This window comes from Heterodontus francisci, chromosome 29 (genome assembly GCF_036365525.1).
Source record: "Heterodontus francisci isolate sHetFra1 chromosome 29, sHetFra1.hap1, whole genome shotgun sequence".
NCBI lineage: Eukaryota > Metazoa > Chordata > Chondrichthyes > Heterodontiformes > Heterodontidae > Heterodontus > Heterodontus francisci.
In genome coordinates, this window is record NC_090399.1 from 16,347,280 (window position 1) to 16,367,265 (window position 19,986).

General features: G+C 47.5%; 1 protein-coding gene across 1 annotated transcript in view; it reads left to right on the forward strand.

Annotated features, from left to right (window-relative positions):
• Positions 1-13,542: 13,542 nt before the first annotated feature.
• The window catches only part of LOC137346165 (zinc finger and BTB domain-containing protein 22-like), a 112,159-nt gene continuing 105,715 nt past the window's right edge, over positions 13,543-19,986 (forward strand). The window contains exon 1 of the mRNA XM_068009519.1: positions 13,543-13,598. The gene's annotated coding sequence lies outside the window, so the exon portion shown is untranslated. The remainder of the gene's footprint in view (positions 13,599-19,986) is intronic.

Here is a 19,986-nt window from a genome sequence, read left to right on the forward strand (position 1 = left end):
TCTTCATCTGCTGCCAGCGTCTCATCAATAACAATGTGACACTGCTGTGCACCTTCAAAGGCCCACCACGTGGTCCCAGCAAGCAGCTGAGGGCCTGTGCTGACTGAGCTGACCCCAGCCGAACCTTCGATTGGAGCACTCTGGCTGTATCGAACGCCCCTGGGATGGGGTTGTTAGTGGTGGGTAGGTGGTGGAAATTCTGCCATGCTCAGGCTGTTGCCTGGCGCCTCTGGAATAGTCACCACCTTTAGCAGACAGCAGGAGGGGTAAGGACAGGTGAGATATGGAGATTAATAAAGATTTCCCTGGACCCTTGGGTTACCAACCCACAAGGGGTGGGAGGAGGTGGGTGGTCAGTGCCCACTTGACCTTTACTATGTATTATTAACACCCTCACAATCCTAAATGGGACAGGGGTCCCTGTTTCTTCAACGAGGTGTTCAGATTCCCTTTGTGTGCTTAAAGCCTAAATTTAAAAAATCCTCATCCTTCTTTTCTATTTCCTCCATGGCCTCACCCCTCCCTATCTCTGTAACCTCCTCCAGCCCTACAACCCTCCGAGATCTCTGCGCTTCTCCAATTGTGGCCTTTTGCGTGCCCCCGATTTTAAGTGCCCCACCACTGGTGGCCGTGCCTTCAGCTGCCTTGGTTCTAAAGCTCCGGAATTCCCTCCCTAACCCTCTCTGCCTCTCCCACCTCCTTTAAGACTCTCCTCAAAACCTGCCTCGTGGCCGTCTGCCCTTATTATCTCCCTCTGTGGCGTTGTGTCAAAATCTTTCATTGATAACGTTCCTGTTAAGTGCCTTGGGAGGTTTTGTTACGTTAAAGGTGCTATTTAAATTCCTGTTGTTCTTGCTACAGCGTCAGAAGAACTGAGGGTGAAAGTTCCAGCCCCCCAACCCCCCAACAGGGTTCATCCACTAATGTCATTGACGGTGATTTCTGCCCCGCGGCGTCTCCTACTGACTGAGGGTCCAGATGAAAGTTCGACCATGTTTTCTTGCTGAATTCGGGAGAATCCCGGGGTCGTTATTGCACTGAATACAGCCTCTCAGGCCCTATTCCCTGTCATAACATTGTCTGGCATTACCTCACCCTCCTTGGCGTTACCTCACTTGTTCTACCTGCTGGTTATCCTGAGCTGTAATTTCGTATCACTAGTCCAGCTCAGCTTTTTAAAAATTCATTCTCGGGATGTGGGTGTCACTGGAAAGGCCAGCATTATTTCCTACTCTTGGTTGTCCTGAGGAGGTGGTGGTCGGCCATCTCCTTGAACAACTGAGGGGCTTGTTAAGCCACTGAATAGTGAATTACAGTAGTGTTGGGACGGGAGTCACATGAAGGCCAGACCAGGTAAGGATGGCAGATTTCCTTTCCCAAATGAAAAATGTGTGAACCCGGTTAGGGCTTTTAACGACAGCCCAACCGCTTTGTGGTCACTTTTACAGGTGATTTAAGTGAACTTAAAATTCTTGAACAGCTATGGTAGAATTTGAACACGTGCTCACTAGATTATAACGCCAAATCGCTGGTTTACTTGGTCTGGTAACATAACCACCGCACTACAGTACCCTCTCTATTGTTACCAACCTATGTCTAATCTTAAATAAAAACAGAAAGTGCTGGCAATACTCATCAGGTCTGCCAGCATCTGTGGAGAGAGAAGTAGAGTTAACGTTTCAGGTCTGTGAATGTTGTGGGTTCAAGTCCTGTGCCAGGACTCCAGCACCAAGAGCAAGGTTGATACTCCAGTGCAGTACTGAGGGAGTGCTGTACTGTCAGAGGGGACATCTTTTGGGCGAGACATTCAACTGAGGCCCTGTCTGCCCTCTCAGGTGGGTGTTAAAGATCCCAAGGCATTATTTCGAAGAGCAGCAAGTGTCTTTTTCACATTGCTGTTTGGGGGAGCTTACTGTGCGCAAATTGGCTGCTGTGTTTCCTACATTACAACTGAGACTACACTTCAGGAGTGCTCTGGGACATCCTGTGGTTGTAAAAGGTGCTATATAAATGCAAGTCATTTTGCTGGGGTTGCCTGGCTTCACTTGTCTTCGTTCGGGTGCGCCGGATGGTATATGAGAAACCCAATTTTACCCATTAGAACATGACATTAGCTGGCTCTCTCTGGGTTATCTGGTGGCCCTCCTTCCACCTTGCTTGTCTGATTCTACATGCTTCTACCTGACCAAACCTGTTTCATTGAAACAATCCTAGTTTGGTTTTTCTTAAGAACCTCACATCCCTTCCCTCAACCGTCGGGTGAACTGATCAACCGGCATGCTAGCGGAACTGAGAGTTAATACTCATCAGGAAAGACTGAAGAGGCTGCAGCTCTCTTTTTTTTTTCTAGAAAAGAGAAGGCTGAGGGGGTAACCCAATAGAGGTCTTTAAAATGATGAAGTGGCTTAGAAAGGGTAGGTGTAGAAAAGAAGTTTCTGCTTGCAGGTTGTCCAGAACTAGGGGCCATAAATATAAGATGGTCACTAATAATTCCAATAGGGAATTCAGGAGACACTTCTTTACCCAGAGAGTGATATATGGAGTGCTGAGGCGAACAGCGTAGATGCCTTTAAGGGGAAGCTAGATAAACGGATGGGGGAAAAAGGATTAGAAGGATATGCACAAATAGGGTTAGATGAGGGGGGTGGGAGGGAATTTATGTGGAGCATAATCACCAGCATGGAACGTGTGCAGCCTCTTTCTGTACTGTACATTCTATGTAACTCTATAACCATTTCAAAGGGATCCAAAGGCAAAAGTTTAACAGGGACACAAATGCAGCTGAAGTGGGCGTTCGTCCCTGTGGCCAACCCGTCTTTAATATGTGCACTCTAATCTCTTGCATGCCGTTTACCGGTTATAAATGACAAGCTTCCATTTCACGTATTAATGCGCGAGGTTAGTTTTGCGGAAACTTGCCTTGAGTTGGATCATATTTGTTTCTTCTTCATTCTGACTCCTGAAGACCTCCTCCATCTGTTGCTGCAGAAAACTTAGTGACTTTTCAAGCTTATCCTGAAAGGAAATTTACAACTAATTGAAATTCATGTCATTAAAGTACCATTGTTTATAAGTATATATGAATATGTATATGGTTAACAACTGAATACATTTCCACTGATAGTTCCACCTACCCACCCGCAGTCAATGTCATCACCAGGTTGTCCTGAGGAGGTGGTTATGGGCCAGTACTCATTGGAGTTTAGAAAAAGGAGAGGTGATCTTAAGTGGAGTTGAGGCCACAATCAGATCAGCCATGATATTATTAAATGGTAGAGCAGACTCAAGGGGCCTACTCCCACTCCCATTTCTATGACCTGTGACTTAATACTCTGGTTGACTAGTGCTCTGGTGGACTAATACTCTGGGTGTCTAGTACCATGGCGGTTAATACTCTTGAGTATCTAGTACTCTGGCTGTTTAGTATACTGCCTGTTTAGTACTCCAGGTGTTTAGCACTCAGACTGTTTAGTACTCTGGGTGTTTACTACACTGGATATTTAGTAGTCTGGGTATTTAGTATTCTGGGTGTTTAGTACTGTGCATGTGTAATACTGCAGCTGTGTAATACAACGGGTGTTGAAAGTCTGGTTGTTTAATATTCTGGATGTTGATACTCCGGGTGTTTAATACTCAAGGTGTTGATACTCTGATGTTTAATACTCTGGGTGTTGAATGCTCCAGGTGTTTATACTCTGGGTGTTTAATACTCTGGATGCTCTGATACTGTGGGTGTTTAATACCCCGGGTGTTTAATCATCTGGGTGTTTAATACCCTGGTGTTACTCAAGGTGTTTAGTACTCTGGTGTTGATAATATGGGTGCTTAATACTCCAGGTGTTTAAAACTCCAGGTATTTAGTACTGTGTGCTTAATACACAGGGTGATTAATACTCTGGTGTCTAATAATTCTTTGGGTGTTGATTTACTGGTGTTCACTTCCTGGGTGTTGTAGTCCGAGTGTTGACAGTCCGGGTGTTGATACTCGGGGTGTTTAATTCTCTGAGTGTTGATACTCCGGGTGTTTAATGCTACGGGTGTTGATACTCCGGGTGTTTAGTTCTCTTGGTGTTGATACTCTGGGTAATTAATTCTCCGGGTGTTGATACTCTGGGTAATTAATTCTCCGGGTGTTGATACTCCGGGTATTTGATTCTCTGAGTGTTGATACTCCTGATGTTTAATTCTCCGGGTGTTGATACTCCTGGTGTTTAATTCTCTGGGTGTTGATACTCCGGGTATTTGATTCTCTGAGTGTTGATACTCCTGGTGTTTAATTCTCTGGGTGTTGATACTCTGGGTGTTTAGTTCTCCGGGTGTTGATACTCTGGGTGTTTAGTTCTCTGGGTGTTGATACTCTGGGTGTTTAGTTCTCTTGGTGTTGATACTCTGGGTAATTAATTCTCCAGGTGTTGATACTCTGGGTAATTAATTCTCCGGGTGTTGATACTCGGGTGTTTAATTCTCCGGGTGTTGATACTCCTGGTGTTTAATTCTCTGGGTGTTGATACTCCGGGTATTTGATTCTCTGAGTGTTGATACTCCTGGTGTTTAATTCTCCGGGTGTTGATACTCCGGGTGTTTAATTCTCTGGGTGGTGATACTCTGGGTGTTTAATTCTCTTGGTGTTGATACTCTGGGTGTTTAGTTCTCTTGGTGTTGATACTCTGGGTAATTAATTCTCCAGGTGTTGATACTCTGGGTAATTAATTCTCCGGGTGTTGATACTCGGTTGTTTAATTCTCTGAGTGTTGATACTCTGGGTGTTTAATTCTCCGGGTGTTGATACTCCGGGTGTTTAATTCTCTGGGTCTTGATACTCCGGGTGTTTGATTCTCTGAGTGTTGATACTCTGGATGTTTAATTCTCCGGGTGTTGATACTCCGGGTGTTTAGTTCTCCGGGTGTTGATACTCTGGGTGTTTAATTCTCCGGCTGTTGATACTCCTGGTGTTTATTTCTCCGGGTGTTGATACTCCGGGTGTTTTTTACACCGGGTGTTGATACTCCGGGTGTTTAATTTACAGGTGTTGATACTCCGGGTGTTTAGTTCTCCGGGTGTTGATACTCGGGGTGTTTAATTCTCTGAGTGTTGATACTCCGGGTGTTTAATTCTCTGGGTGTTGATACTCTGGGTGTTTAATTCTCCGGGTGTAGATACTCCTGGTGTTTATTTCTCTGGGTGTTGATACTCCGGGTGTTTAATACAACGGGTGTTGATACTCCGGGTGTTTACTTTACATGTGTTGATACTCCGGGAGTTTAGTTCTCCGGGTGTTGATACTCGGGATGTTTAATTCTCTGAGTGTTGATACTCTGGGTGTATAATTCTCTGGGTGTTGATACTCGGGGTGTTTAGTTCTCCGGGTGTTGATACTCGGGATGTTTAATTCTCTGAGTGTTGATACTCTGGGTGTTTAATTCTCTGGGTGTTGATACTCGGGGTGTTTACTTCTCCGGGTGTTGATACTCCTGGTGTTTAATTCTCTGGGTGTTGATACTCCGGGTGTTTGATTCTCTGAGTGTTGATACTCCTGGTGTTTAATTCTATGGGTGTTGATACTCCTGGTGTTTGATTCTCTGAGTGTTGATACTCCTGGTGTTTAATTCTCCGGGTGTTGATACTCCTGGTGTTTAATTCTCTGGGTGTTGATACTCTGGGTGTTTGATTCTCCGGGTGTTGATACTCGGGATGTTTAATTCTCTGGGTGTTGATACTCTGGGTGTTTAGTTCTCCGGGTGTTGATACTCTGGGTGTTTAATTCTCCGGGTGTTGATACTCATGGTGTTTAATTCTCTGGGTGTTGACACCCTGGGTGTTTGATTCTCTGAGTGTTGATACTCCTGGTGTTTAGTTCTCTGGGTGTTGATACTCCGGGTGTTTAATTCTCTGGGTGTTGATACTCCGGGTGTTTAATTCTCTGGGTGTTGATATTCCGGGTGTTTGATTCTCTGAGTGTTGATTCTCCTGGTGTTTAATTCTCTGGGTGTTGATACTCCTGGTGTTTGATTCTCTGAGTCGTGATACTCCTGGTGTTTAATTCTCCGGGTGTTGATACTCGGGGTGTTTACTTCTCTGGGTGTTGATACTCCGGGTGTTTAATTCTCCGGGTGTTGATACACTGGTGTTTACTTCCTGGGTGTTGATACTCCGGTTGTTGATACTCGGGGTGTATAATTCTCCGGGTGTTGATACTCTGGGTGTTTAATTTACAGGTGTTGATACTCCGGGTGTTTAGTTCTCCGGGTGTTGATACTCGGGGTGTTTAATTCTCTGAGTGTTGATACTCTGGGTGTTTAATTCTCCGGGTGTTGATACTGTGGGTGTTTAGTGCTCTTGGTGTTGATACTCTGGGTAATTAATTCTCCGGGTGTTGATACTCGGGTGTTTAATTGTCCGGGTGTTGATACTCGGGGTGTTTAATTCTCTGGGTGTTGATACTCTGGGTGTTTGATTCTCTGGTAGTCGATACTCTGGGTGTTTAATTCTCCGGGTGTTAATACTCAGGATGTTTAGTTCTCCGGGTGTTGATACTCGGGATGTTTAATTCTCTGAGTGTTGATACTCTGGGTGTTTAATTCTCCGGGTGTTGATACTCATGGTGTTTAATTCTCTGGGTGTTGATACTCTGGGTGTTTGATTCTCTGGTAGTCGATACTCTGGGTGTTTAATTCTCCGGGTGTTAATACTCAGGCTGTTTAGTTCTCCGGGTGTTGATACTCCGGGTGTTTAATTCTCTGAGTGTTGATACTCTGGGTGTTTAATTCTCCGGGTGTTGATACTCATGGTGTTTAATTCTCTGGGTGTTGATACCCTGGGTGTTTGATTCTCTGAGTGTTGATACTCCTGGTGTTTAGTTCTCTGGGTGTTGATACTCCGGGTGTTTAATTGTCCGGGTGTTGATACTCCTGGTGTTTAGTTCTCTGGGTGTTGATACTCCGGGTGTTTAATTCTCTGGGTGTTGATTCTCCTGGTGTTTAATTCTCCGGGTGTTGATACTCCTGGTGTTTGATTCTCTGAGTCTTGATACTCCTGGTGTTTAATTCTCCGGGTGTTGATACTCCTGGTGTTTAATTCTCTGGGTGTTGATACTCTGGGTGTTTGATTCTCTGGTGGTCGATACTCTGGGTGTTTAATTCTCCGGGTGTTAATACTCAGGCTGTTTAGTTCTCCGGGTGTTGATACTCGGGATGTTTAATTCTCTGAGTGTTGATACTCTGGGTGTTTAATTCTCCGGGTGTTGATACTCATGGTGTTTAATTCTCTGGGTGTTGATACCCTGGGTGTTTGATTCTCTGAGTGTTGATACTCCTGGTGTTTAGTTCTCTGGGTGTTGATACTCCGGGTGTTTAATTCTCTGGGTGTTGATACTCCGGGTGTTTGATTCTCTGAGTGTTGATTCTCCTGGTGTTTAATTCTCCGGGTGTTGATACTCCTGGTGTTTGATTCTCTGAGTCTTGATACTCCTGGTGTTTAATTCTCCGGGTGTTGATACTCCTGGTGTTTAATTCTCTGGGTGTTGATACTCCGGGTGTTTGATTCTCTGAGTGTTGATACTCCTGGTGTTTAATTCTCCGGGTGTTGATACTCGGGGTGTTTACTTCTCTGGGTGTTGATACTCCGGGTGTTTAATTCTCCGGGTGTTGATACACTGGTGTTTACTTCCTGGGTGTTGATACTCCGGTTGTTGATACTCGGGGTGTATAATTCTCCGGGTGTTGATACTCTGGGTGTTTAATTTACAGGTGTTGATATTCCGGGTGTTTAGTTCTCCGGGTGTTGAAACTCGGGGTGTTTAATTCTCTGAGTGTTGATACTCCGGGTGTTTAATTCTCCGGGTGTTGATACTCTGGGTGTTTAGTGCTCTTGGTGTTGATACTCTGGGTAATTAATTCTCTGGGTGTTGACACTTGGGTGTTTAATTCTCTGAGTGTTGATACTCTGGGTGTTTAATTCTCCAGGTGTTGATACTCGTGGTGTTTACTTCTCTGGGTGTTGATACTTCGGGTGTTTAATTCTCTGCATGTTGATACTCTGGGTGTTTGATTCTCTGAGTGTTGATACTCGGGATGTTTAATTCTCTGAGTGTTGATACTCTGGGTGTTTAATTCTCTGGGTGTTGATACTCGGAGTGTTTAATTCTCTGAGTGTTGATACCCTGGGTGTTTAATTCTCTGGGTGTTGATACTCGGGTGTTTACTTCTCCGGGTGTTGATACTAGGGATGTTTAATTCTCTGAGTGTTGATACTCTGGTTGTTTAATTCTCTGGGTGTTGATACTCGGGGTGTTTACTTCTCCGGGTGTTGATACTCCTGGTGTTTAATTCTCTGGGTGTTGATACTCCGGGGTTTTGATTCTCTGAGTGTTGATACTCCTGGTGTTTAATTCTACGGGTGTTGATACTCCGGGTGTTTAATTCTCTGAGTGTTGATACTCCGGGTGTTTAATTCACTGGGTGTTGATACTCTGGGTGTTTAATTCTCCGGGTGTAGATACTCCTGGTGTTTATTTCTCCGGGTGTTGATACTCCGGGTGTTTAATACACCTGGTGTTGATACTCCGGGTGTTTACTTTACATGTGTTGATACTCCGGGTGTTTAGTTCTCCGGGTGTTGATACTCGGGGTGTTTAATTCTCTGAGTGTTGATACTCCGGGTGTTTAATTCTCCGGGTGTTGATACTCTGGGTGTTTAGTGCTCTTGGTGTTGATACTCTGGTTAATTAATTCTCCGGGTGTTGATACTCGGGTGTTTACTTCTCTGGGTGTTGATACTCCGGGTGTTTAATTCTCTGCATGTTGATACTCTGGGTGTTTGATTCTCTGAGTGTTGATACTCCGGATGTTTAATTCTCCGGGTGTTGACACTCGGGATGTTTAATTCTCTGAGTGTTGATACTCTGTGTGTTTAATTCTCTGGGTGTTGATACTCGGGGTGTTTAGTTCTCCGGGTGTTGATACTCGGGATGTTTAATTCTCTGAGTGTTGATACTCTGGGTGTTTAATTCTCTGGGTGTTGATACTCGGGGTGTTTACTTCTCCGGGTGTTGATACTCCTGGTGTTTAATTCTCTGGGTGTTGATACTCCGGGTGTTTGATTCTCTGGTGGTCGATACTCTGGGTGTTTAATTCTCCGGGTGTTAATACTCAGGCTGTTTAGTTCTCCGGGTGTTGATACTCCGGGTGTTTAATTCTCTGAGTGTTGATACTCTGGGTGTTTAATTCTCCGGGTGTTGATACTCATGGTGTTTAATTCTCTGGGTGTTGATACCCTGGGTGTTTGATTCTCTGAGTGTTGATACTCCTGGTGTTTAGTTCTCTGGGTGTTGATACTCCGGGTGTTTAATTCTCTGGGTGTTGATACTCCGGGTGTTTGATTCTCTGAGTGTTGATTCTCCTGGTGTTTAATTCTCCGGGTGTTGATACTCCTGGTGTTTGATTCTCTGAGTCTTGATACTCCTGGTGTTTAATTCTCCGGGTGTTGATACTCCTGGTGTTTAATTTTCTGGGTGTTGATACTCCGGGTGTTTAATTCTCTGGGTGTTGATACTCCGGGTGTTTGATTCTCTGAGTGTTGATACTCCTGGTGTTTAATTCTCCGGGTGTTGCTACTCGGGGTGTTTACTTCTCTGGGTGTTGATACTCCGGGTGTTTAATTCTCCGGGTGTTGATACTCTGGGTGTTTAGTGCTCTTGGTGTTGATACTCTGGGTAATTAATTCTCTGGGTGTTGATACTTCGGGTGTTTAATTCTCTGCATGTTGATACTCTGGGTGTTTGATTCTCTGAGTGTTGATACTCTGGGTGTTTAATTCTCTGGGTGTTGATACTCGGGGTGTTTAATTCTCTGAGTGTTGATACTCTGGGTGTTTAATTCTCTGCATGTTGATACACGGGTGTTTACTTCTCCGGGTGTTGATACTAGGGATGTTTAATTCTCTGAGTGTTGATACTCTGGTTGTTTAATTCTCTGGGTGTTGATACTCGGGGTGTTTACTTCTCCGGGTGTTGATACTCCTGGTGTTTAATTCTCTGGGTGTTGATACTCCGGGTTTTTGATTCTCTGAGTGTTGATACTCCTGGTGTTTAATTCTACGGGTGTTGATACTCCTGGTGTTTGATTCTCTGAGTGTTGATACTCCTGGTGTTTAATTCTCTGGGTGTTGATACTCTGGGTGTTTGATTCTCTGGTGGTCGATACTCTGGGTGTTTAATTCTCCGGGTGTTAATACTCAGGCTGTTTAGTTCTCCGGGTGTTGATACTCGGGATGTTTAATTCTCTGAGTGTTGATACTCTGGGTGTTTAATTCTCCGGGTGTTAATACTCAGGCTGTTTAGTTCTCCGGGTGTTAATACTCAGGCTGTGTAGTTCTCCGGGTGTTGATACTCGGGATGTTTAATTCTCTGAGTGTTGATACTCTGGGTGTTTAATTCTCCGGGTGTTGATACTCATGGTGTTTAATTCTCTGGGTGTTGATACCCTGGGTGTTTGATTCTCTGAGTGTTGATACTCCTGGTGTTTAGTTCTCTGGGGGTTGATACTCCGGGTGTTTAATTCTCTGGGTGTTGATACTCCGGGTGTTTGATTCTCTGAGTGTTGATTCTCCTGGTGTTTAATTCTCCGGGTGTTGATACTCCTGGTGTTTGATTCTCTGAGTGTTGATACTCCTGGTGTTTAGTTCTCTGGGTGTTGATACTCCGGGTGTTTAATTATTTGGGTGTTGATACTCCGGGTGTTTGATTCTCTGAGTGTTGATTCTCCTGGTGTTTAATTCTCCGGGTGTTGATACTCCTGGTGTTTGATTCTCTGAGTCTTGATACTCCTGGTGTTTAATTCTCCGGGTGTTGATACTCCTGGTGTTTAATTCTCCGGGTGTTGATACTCCTGGTGTTTAATTCTCTGGGTGTTGATACTCCGGGTGTTTAATTCTCCGGGTGTTGATACACTGGTGTTTACTTCCTGGGTGTTGACACTCCGGTTGTTGATACTCGGGGTGTATAATTCTCCGGGTGTTGATACTCTGGGTGTTTAATTTACCGGTGTTGATACTCCGGGTGTTGATACTCGGGGTGTTTAATTTACAGGTGTTGATGCTCCGGGTGTTTAATTCTCTGGGTGTTGATACACTGGTGTTTACTTCCTTGGTGTTGATTCTCCGGGTGTTTAATTTACAGGTCTTGATGCTCCGGGTGTTTAATTCTCCGGGTGTTGATACTCCGGGTGTTTAATGCTCCAGGTGCTGATACTCCGGGTGTTTAATTTTCCGGGTGTTGATACTCCGGATGTTTAAAAATCTGGGTGTTGATGCTCCGGGTGTTTAATTCTCCGGGTGTTGATACTTGGGGTGTTTAATGCTCCGGGTGTTTAATGCTCCAGGTGTTGATCTCTGGGTGTTTAATGCTCCGGTTGCTGATACTCCGGGTGTTTAATGCTCCAGGTGTTGATCTCTGGGTGTTTAATGCTCCGGTTGCTGATACTCCGGGTGTTTAATGCTCCCGGTGTTTAATGCTCCAGATGTTTAATTCTCTGGGTGTTTTTACTCCAGATGTTTAATTCTCTGGGTGTTGATACTCCGGGTGTTTAATGCTCCGGGTGCTGATACTCCGGGTGTTTAATTCTCGGGGTGTTTAATTCTCTGGGTGTTGATACTCCGGATGTTTAATTCTCTGGGTATTGATACTCCGGATGTTTAATTCTCTCGGTGTTGATACTCCAGGTGTTGATACTCTGGGTGTTTAATTCTCTGGGTGTTAATACTCAGGCTGTTTAATTCTCTGGGTGTTTATACTCCGAGTGTTTAATTCTCCGGGTGTTGATACACTGGTGTTTACTTCCTGGGTGTTGACACTCCGGTTGTTGATACTCGGGGTGTATAATTCTCCGGGTGTTGATACTCTGGGTGTTTAATTTACCGGTGTTGATACTCCTGGTGTTTAATTCTCCGGGTGTTGATACTCCTGGTGTTTAATTCTCTGGGTGTTGATACTCCGGGTGTTTAATTCTCCGGGTGTTGATACACTGGTGTTTACTTCCTGGGTGTTGACACTCCGGGTGTTGATACTCGGGGTGTTTAATTTACAGGTGTTGATGCTCCGGGTGTTTAATTCTCTGGGTGTTGATACACTGGTGTTTACTTCCTTGGTGTTGATTCTCCGGGTGTTTAATTTACAGGTCTTGATGCTCCGGGTGTTTAATTCTCCGGGTGTTGATACTCCGGGTGTTTAATGCTCCAGGTGCTGATACTCCGGGTGTTTAATTTTCCGGGTGTTGATACTCCGGATGTTTAAATATCTGGGTGTTGATGCTCCGGGTGTTTAATTCTCCGGGTGTTGATACTCGGGGTGTTTAATGCTCCGGGTGTTTAATGCTCCAGGTGTTGATCTCTGGGTGTTTAATGCTCCGGTTGCTGATACTCCGGGTGTTTAATGCTCCAGGTGTTGATCTCTGGGTGTTTAATGCTCCGGTTGCTGATACTCCGGGTGTTTAATGCTCCCGGTGTTTAATGCTCCCGGTGTTTAATGCTCCAGGTGTTTAATTCTCTGGGTGTTTTTACTCCAGATGTTTAATTCTCTGGGTGTTGATACTCCGGGTGTTTAATGCTCCGGGTGCTGATACTCCGGGTGTTTAATTCTCGGGGTGTTTAATTCTCTGGGTGTTGATACTCCGGATGTTTAATTCTCTGGGTGTTGATACTCCGGATGTTTAATTCTCTCGGTGTTGATACTCCAGGTGTTGATACTCTGGGTGTTTAATTCTCTGGGTGTTAATACTCAGGCTGTTTAATTCTCTGGGTGTTTATACTCCGAGTGTTTAATTCTTGGGATTTGATATTCTGGGTGTTTAATACTCCAAGTGTTGATAGTCCGGGTTCTGATACTCTTAGTGTTTCATTCTCTGGATGTTGATACTCCTGGTGTTTAGTGCTCCAGGTGTTTAATACTCTGGGTGCTAAAGAGTCCAGGTTTTGATGATTCAGGTGTTTCATAATCTGGTGTTGATACTCCAGTTGCTTCATACTCCAGGTGTTGTTACTCCACATGATTAACATGCCAGGTGTTGATACTCTGGGTGTATAATGCACTGGGTGTTGATACTCTGGGTGTTGATACTCTGGGTGTATAATGTGCTGGGTGTTGATACTCCTGGTGTTTAATGCTCAGGTTTTGATACTCAGGATGGTTAATACTCCGCGAGTTGATACTCCTGATCTTCGTACACCGGTTGCTGACTAAATCCCGAACCCCCCCCCCCCCGCCCCCCATCCAGTGGCGCTCCCTCTCTGTCCCTCTTCCGCTCTATCAGAGCCGGCTCCAACCTGGCCCCGCCCACGTCTCGCCTTTACCCCGCCCCATCCCTGGCCCCGCCCACGTCCTTCCGTTAGCCCGCCCTCATTCCTGGCCCTGCCCACATACGACCTTTACCCCGCCCCATCCCTGGCCCCGCCCACATCGGTTTTGCCACGCCCCATCCCTGGCCCCGCCCCTAGCTCGGTCCGGGCCCCGCCTCTTGCTGGCCCCACCCCCTGCCCCGCCCTCCGCCGTCCTCCCAGCCCCGCCCCGACCAGCGCCGCAGCGACCCGGAGCCGCCTGCCAGCTCACGGTGAGTACCCAGTGCCGGGGCCTGGGGCCCGGCTTCGGGCCAGGCCGCACCACCCCTCCTCCGTGAAGCCGCGTCTGCTGTGTGGCCGCGGGAGGCGGCAACACCGAGGCCCGGTGAGCGGAGCCAGGCCTCGGCCTGTGGTAGCAGTCGTGACCGGGGCTATGGGACGGGGTCAGAGTGACCAAACATGGAGCCGCAGAGGGGCGGCCCCTTCAACCCCTCCTGACTGCACAGACAGCTGAAAGCCGGGCAAGGTGGTGGGTGGGTTATATGTGGGTATATTTGTATATATCTGTGTGGGTGCGGGTTTGTTTATTATATGTATGTGTGTGTCTGTCACTCTCTCCCTATCTGTGTGTCTGTCTCCCCTTGTTTGACTGTGCCTGTCTCCGTCTGACTGTATGTGTCATCCCCCCCCCCATCTGACTGTATGTGTCAGTCCCCCCCCCATCTGACTGTATGTGTCAGTCCCCCCCCCTCGTCTGACTGTATGTGTCAGTCCCCCCCTCGTCTGACTGTATGTGTCAGTCCCCCCCTCGTCTGACCGTATGTGTCAGTCCCCCCCTCGTCTGACCGTATGTGTCAGTCCCCCCCTCGTCTGACCGTATGTGTCAGTCCCCCCCTCGTCTGACCGTATGTGTCAGTCCCCCCCTCGTCTGACTGTATGTGTCAGTCCCCCCCTCGTCTGACTGTATGTGTCAGTCCCCCCCTCGTCTGACTGTATGTGTCAGTCCCCCCCTCGTCTGACTGTATGTGTCAGTCCCCCCCTCGTCTGACTGTATGTGTCAGTCCCCCCCTCGTCTGACTGTATGTGTCAGTCCCCCCCTCGTCTGACTGTATGTGTCAGTCCCCCCCTCGTCTGACTGTATGTGTCAGTCCCCCCCTCGTCTGACTGTATGTGTCAGTCCCCCCCTCGTCTGACTGTATGTGTCAGTCCCCCCCTCGTCTGACTGTATGTGTCAGACCCCCCCTCGTCTGACTGTATGTGTCAGTCCCCCCCTCGTCTGACTGTATGTGTCAGTCCCCCCCTCGTCTGACTGTATGTGTCAGTCCCCCCCTCGTCTGACTGTATGTGTCAGTCCCCCCCTCGTCTGACTGTATGTGTCAGTCCCCCCCTCGTCTGACTGTATGTGTCAGTCCCCCCCTCGTCTGACTGTATGTGTCAGTCCCCCCCTCGTCTGACTGTATGTGTCAGTCCCCCCCTCGTCTGACTGTATGTGTCAGTCCCCCCCTCGTCTGACTGTATGTGTCAGTCCCCCCCTCGTCTGACTGTATGTGTCAGTCCCCCCCTCGTCTGACTGTATGTGTCAGTCCCCCCCTCGTCTGACTGTATGTGTCAGTCCCCCCCTCGTCTGACTGTATGTGTCAGTCCCCCCCTCGTCTGACTGTATGTCAGTCGCCCCCGTCTGACTGTATGTGTCAGTCGCCCCCGTCTGACTGTATGTGTCAGTCCCCCCCGTCTGACTGTATGTGTCAGTCCCCCCCGTCTGACTGTATGTGTCAGTCCCCCCCGTCTGACTGTATGTGTCAGTCCCCCCCCGTCTGACTGTATGTGTCAGTCCCCCCCCGTCTGACTGTATGTGTCAGTCCCCCCCCGTCTGACTGTATGTGTCAGTCCCCCCCCCGTCTGACTGTATGTGTCAGTCCCCCCCCCGTCTGACTGTATGTGTCAGTCCCCCCCCCGTCTGACTGTATGTGTCAGTCCCCCCCCCGTCTGACTGTATGTGTCAGTCCCCCCCGTCTGACTGTATTGATCAGTCCCCCCGTCTGACTGTGTGTCTCTGTCTCCCCCAGTCTGACTGTCTCCCCCTGTCTGACTATGTGTCTGTCTCTGTGTGTGTGTCAGTCTCCCCCTGTCTGACTGTGTGTGTCAGTCTCCCCCTGTCTGACTCTGTCTGACTGTGTGTGCGTCTGTCTCTGTGTGTGCGTCTGTCTCCCCCTGTCTGGCTGTGTGTGCGTCTGTCTCCCCCTGTCTGGCTGTGTGCGCGTCTGTCTTCCCCCTGTCTGGCTGTGTGCGCGTCTGTCTTCCCCCTGTCTGGCTGTATGCGCGTCTGTCTTCGCCATGTCTGGCTGTCTGTGTGTCTGTCTCCCCGTCTGACTGTGTGTCTGTCTCTGTGTGTTTATCTTCCCCTGTCTAACTGTGTGTGTCTGTCTCTGTCTGTGTGTCTGTCTCCCTGTCTGACTGTCTGTGGCTGTCTCTGTGTGTCTGTCTCCCCCTGTCTAACTGTGTGTGTCTGTCTCTGTGTGTCTGTCTCCCCCGTCTAAATGTGTGTGTCTGTCTCTGTCTGTGTGTCTGTCTCCCCCTGTCTGACTGTGTGTGCGTCTGTCTTCCCCCTGTCTGACTGTGTGTGCGTCTGTCTTCCCCCTGTCTGACTGTGTGTGCGTCTGTCTTCCCCCTGTCTGACTGTGTGTGCGTCTGTCTTCCCCCTGTCTGACTGTGTGTGCGTCTGTCTTCCCCCTGTCTGACTGTGTGTGCGTCTGTCTTCCCCCTGTCTGACTGTGTGTGCGTCTGTCTTCCCCCTGTCTGACTGTGTGTGCGTCTGTCTTCCCCCTGTCTGACTGTGTGTGCGTCTGTCTTCCCCCTGTCTGGCTGTGTGTGCGTCTGTCTTCCCCCTGTCTGGCTGTGTGTGCGTCTGTCTCCCCCTGTCTGGCTGTGTGTGCGTCTGTCTCCCCCTGTCTAACTGTGTGTGCGTCTGTCTCCCCCTGTCTGGCTGTGTGTGCGTCTGTCTCCCCCTGTCTGGCTGTGTGTGCTTCTGTCTCCCCGGTCTGACTCTGTCTGTCTCTGTCTGTGTGTCTGTCTCCCCGTCTGACTGTGTGTGTCTGTCTCTGTGTGTCTGTCTCCCCCTGTCTAACTGTGTGTGCGTCTGTCTCTGTCTGTGTGTCTGTCTCCCCCCCGTCTGCTCTCTGACTCTGTGTGTGTCTCTGTCTCTCCCTCTGTCTGTGCTCTCTGTGGCTTGTTGTTCTGGCTCTCTGCCGCGCTCTTGCATCCCCTGCCGCGCTCTTGCTCCCCCTGCCGCTCTTGCTCTCTTTTCCCCCCCCCCCCAGTCACCGTTCTCACTCTCCCTCGGCCGCCGCTCGCTCCCCCCGCCACGTGATCTCGTTCTCTTGTTTCTCTCCCCCCCCCACCCCCCCATATCTCTGAGTGCGCATGCCCGTCTCTCTCTGTCGGTCGCTGTGTTTTATTTGTTGTATGTTTGTGTGCGTGCGTTTCAGTGCATGTCTTCCTGAGTGCGTCTGGCTGCCTGTGCGCCTGCATCTGCTGGTTTTATTTGTATGTGTTTGTGTATATTGTGTTTGTGCCCGTGTGTGTATCTGTCTGCGCGTGTATGTATGTCTGTGCTTGTAAGAGTGTGTGTGAACAACAACTATATATAGTACCTTTTAATATGATAAAACATCCCAAGGCACTTCACGGGAGCATTATAAAAACAAAATACGACACCGAGCCATATAAGACATTAGGTCAGATGACCAAAAGCTTGGTAAAAGAGGTAGTTTTTAAGGAGTGTCTTAAAGGAGGAAACCGAGGTAGAGAGGTAAAAGGAGTGTATTCCAGAGCTTAAGGCACAAGCATGGCATAGCCACCAATAGTGGAGCGATTAAAATCGGGGATGCACAAGAGGCCAGAATTAGATGTGCGCAGATATCTCGGAGGATTGAGAGGCCAGAGGAGATTACAGAGATAGGGAGGAGTGAGGCCATGGAGGAATTTGAAAACAAGGATGAGAATTTTAAAATCAGTAAGTTGCTTGACCGGGAGCCAATGTCGGTCAGTGAGCACGGGTGATAGCAGAATGGGACTTGGTGCGAGTTAAGACACGCGTTTTGAATGACCTCAAGTTTAGGGAAGGTAGAATGTGGGAGACCAGCCAAGAGTGCGTTGGAATAATGAAGTCTAGAGGTAATAAAGGCATGAATGCGGGTTTCAGCAGCAGATGTACTGAGATGGGGGTGAAGTCGGGCGATGTTATGGAGGTAGAAATAGTTGATCTTAGCACAAATATGAGGTCAGAAGCTCATCTCAGGGCCGAACGTGATATGAAGGTTGCGAACAGACTGACTTAATTGCGGTCTCTTGCCAGGGAGAGGAATGGAATCAGTAGCTAGAGAATGGAGTTTGGAGCAGAGACCAAAAACAATGGTTTCAGTCTTCCCAATGTTTAATTGGAGGAAATTTCTGCTGATCCAGTACTGGATGTTGGATAAACACTCTGATAATTGAGCAACAGTCGAGCAGTCGCGAGAATTGGGGCTGAGGTAGAGCTGAGTGTATCGGCGTACATGTGAAAATTAACACTGTGTTTTCGGATGATGTCGCCGAGGGGCAGTATGGAGATGAGCGACAGGAAGGGCCAAGGATCAAGGATAGATCCTTGGGGGGGAGGGGGGGGGGACAGCAGAGGTAACAGTGCAAGAGCAGGAAGAGAAGCTGTTGCTAATGACTATGATTGGATAAGAATGGAAGCAGGTGAGAGCAGTCTCACCCAGCTGGACAACAGTGGAGAGGCGTTGGAGGAGGATGGTGTAGTCACCCATGTCAAAGGCTGCAGACAGTTCGAGAAGGACGAGGAGGGAAAGATTATCTTTGTCGCAGTCACATAGGATGTAATGTGTGACTTTGATAAGAGTTTCAGGTCTGTGGCAGAGGTGGAAGCCTGATTGGAGGGTTTCAAACATGGAGTTCCGGGAAAGATGGGAATGGATTTGGGAGGAGATAACACGTTCAAGGACTTTGGGGAGGAAAGAGAGGCTGAAGACGGGGTGGGAGTGTGTAAGGACGGTGGATGATGACAGCAGATTTAAAGGAGAGAATCATTTACAATATCAGCTAATTCCATTCTCTAGCTTCTGATTCCAGTTCTCTCCCTGGCAACAGTCCAAAGTTAAGTAAGTTTGTTGCAACCAGGGGACCAGGGGGGGAAGATGGGTGGCTTGCAGTTTAATGGGAACAGGACTCAGGGAGCTGGAGGTGGGTCTGATGGACAAGGTGAGCTCAGAGAGGGCAAGGGGAGATAGAAACACTAGAGAAAGATCTGAGTTCAGGGTGAGGGCAGGAGGCAGCATTAAAGGAAGTTTGGCCAGGTGGGCTAGCGGAAGGGAGGGATGCAGCAGAGGCAGTTGATCGGATGTATATGTCTGTCCGTGTGTGTGTGTATGTTTGTGGGTGTGTGCGCGTGTAAGCGTGTGTATATGCGTGTAATGGTGTGTGTATATGTTTGTGTGTGTGTGCGCATGTGAGGGTGTGTGTGTGTAAGGGATTGTGCGAGGGCGTGCAAGGGTATGTGAGAGTGCATGTGTATATGTGTGGAATTGTGTATATATATATATGTATGTATGTATATGTGTATATATGTTGTATGAGTGTGTGGGAGTGTTATGGGTTGCGTATGTGTGTGTGCAGACCTGTGTGTATTCAGGTGTATGTATGAGTGTGTGTGTGGAGGGGGTTGACTATATGTATTTGTGTATCTGGGTGTCGGATTGTTGGGGTGGGGGGTGTGTTCGTGAGGGTGAGTGGGTTTGTGAGAGTCTGTGTTTATATATCTATAGATATGTGTGTGTTTATTTATGCCTCTGTGTGTATCTCTGCATCTGTGTGTATATATCTCTGTATATCTACATATGTGTGTGTGCTGTGTGTGAAATATATATATTGTTACGAAAGTGCCTCTGTGTTTTAAATATAATTTTTGAGGATTCGTTTTTGAAAGATTGAAAAAATGTTAAACTTTGGGGTTTTCAAAGGGGGTCATGTAAAGGCCACTTGACTTTGAAAAACAGTCCCTGGAAATGTTTTTTAAAAGGGTCACTGAGAGGTCTTGTGAGGAAAACAAGCCTTTCCGGGAAACCACCTGACTTCCAACAACAATAGCAAGCCTTTCCGGGAAACTACCTGACTTCCAGCTCAATTAACAACAGAGAACTCTGGACACCTGGAGAAGTTGTTTACAAAGAAATGACAGGTCAAGATTGATGGAGGTCAAAAGGTTGACCTCCTGTTTTCGGTTTCGCTTTTGAATTGTTTTGAGTTGGGGCTGAACTGTACAAAAAAGGAGAGAAGACCACAACCCAGCTCGGCTTTCCAGCATCTCTCTTAAAGACCCTGAGAAGTCAACTGTATCAACTCATTTTGTCTCCTGTCTTTGAAGAAAAGCCTACTAAATTAATTCTCAACGCTGCCTGTAAAGAACTGTTCTGAAAGATCCCAGTGACCCATCTACGTGTACTCGGAGACCAGACCGTATGCCAGTTTTGAAACACAACATATCTCATTTGCTGTTTCTTCAAGAATGAGCAAGTATTCAGCCCAAGTGATTTTTTTTTTGTCTGTAATAGCGATCTAAAGACAAAAAATTCTCTTTTTTTCCGCTATGTGTTTGTGAGAGTG